This window comes from Maniola jurtina, chromosome 5, assembly GCF_905333055.1.
Source record: "Maniola jurtina chromosome 5, ilManJurt1.1, whole genome shotgun sequence".
In the NCBI taxonomy this organism is placed as follows: Eukaryota; Metazoa; Arthropoda; class Insecta; order Lepidoptera; family Nymphalidae; genus Maniola; species Maniola jurtina.
The window spans coordinates 266,463-267,206 of NC_060033.1; the positions used below are offsets into that span (position 1 = coordinate 266,463).

Here is a 744-nt window from a genome sequence, read left to right on the forward strand (position 1 = left end):
ATCTGGTTGGACGACGTGGCTTCAGTAAAACAAGCGTCATCTAGTTTAATGACAAAGCACTACGTAGCCACATCCTTTTCAAACATGCATTGAGGTCAAGAGTTAGCCTACCATAATATTAGCGACCATTTAGTTCAGAGGTTCTATATAGATGGCATTATGTGTAGTTAAATGAGTAAAATTCAAAATGAAGTTTTTAGATAATCCAGAAAGCTTGTCAATTAGTTCAGAGATTGTGTACAACAGAATTAGCTACAATATGATTATGAATTTTATATCATTAAACTCTAGAAATTAAAATAGTATTGTTTTGTTGAGTTACAAATACTTTTAATTAAATTTTAGAACAGTTCTTTAATTTTGTTATCATATTTGCCAACGTCCATACCATGTTGAATACACCGGTTCTCGTCCGATCACCGAAGTTAAGCAACATCGGGCGCGGTCAGTACTTGGATGGGTGACCGCCTGGGAACACCGCGTGATGTTGGCTTTTTTTTAAAGTAAAGGGCCTTTTTCACCACTTCCAGGTAACCTTTGTCTTATGAATAAGTTTGACGTTTTCAGAGTTCATGTACTAAATAGGATTTTGTGGTTCTTGTAATATTTTGTGAATTTTTATCTATAATATTATTCTACTCGTGCGGTTTCTACATTCCATCATAACTTCCTAATGCCTGAACAGATTTGAATGTTTTGGGTATCGGTAGAATCCTTACCTTCTTACTTTCCCCCAAATGGCTT

General features: G+C 35.2%; 1 non-coding gene across 1 annotated transcript; it reads left to right on the top strand.

The window, feature by feature from the left end:
• Positions 1-374: 374 nt before the first annotated feature.
• LOC123865819 lies at positions 375-493 on the top strand. The gene has a single exon (XR_006796043.1). It is a non-coding gene; the product is annotated as a 5S ribosomal RNA (ribosomal RNA).
• Positions 494-744: the final 251 nt, after the last annotated feature.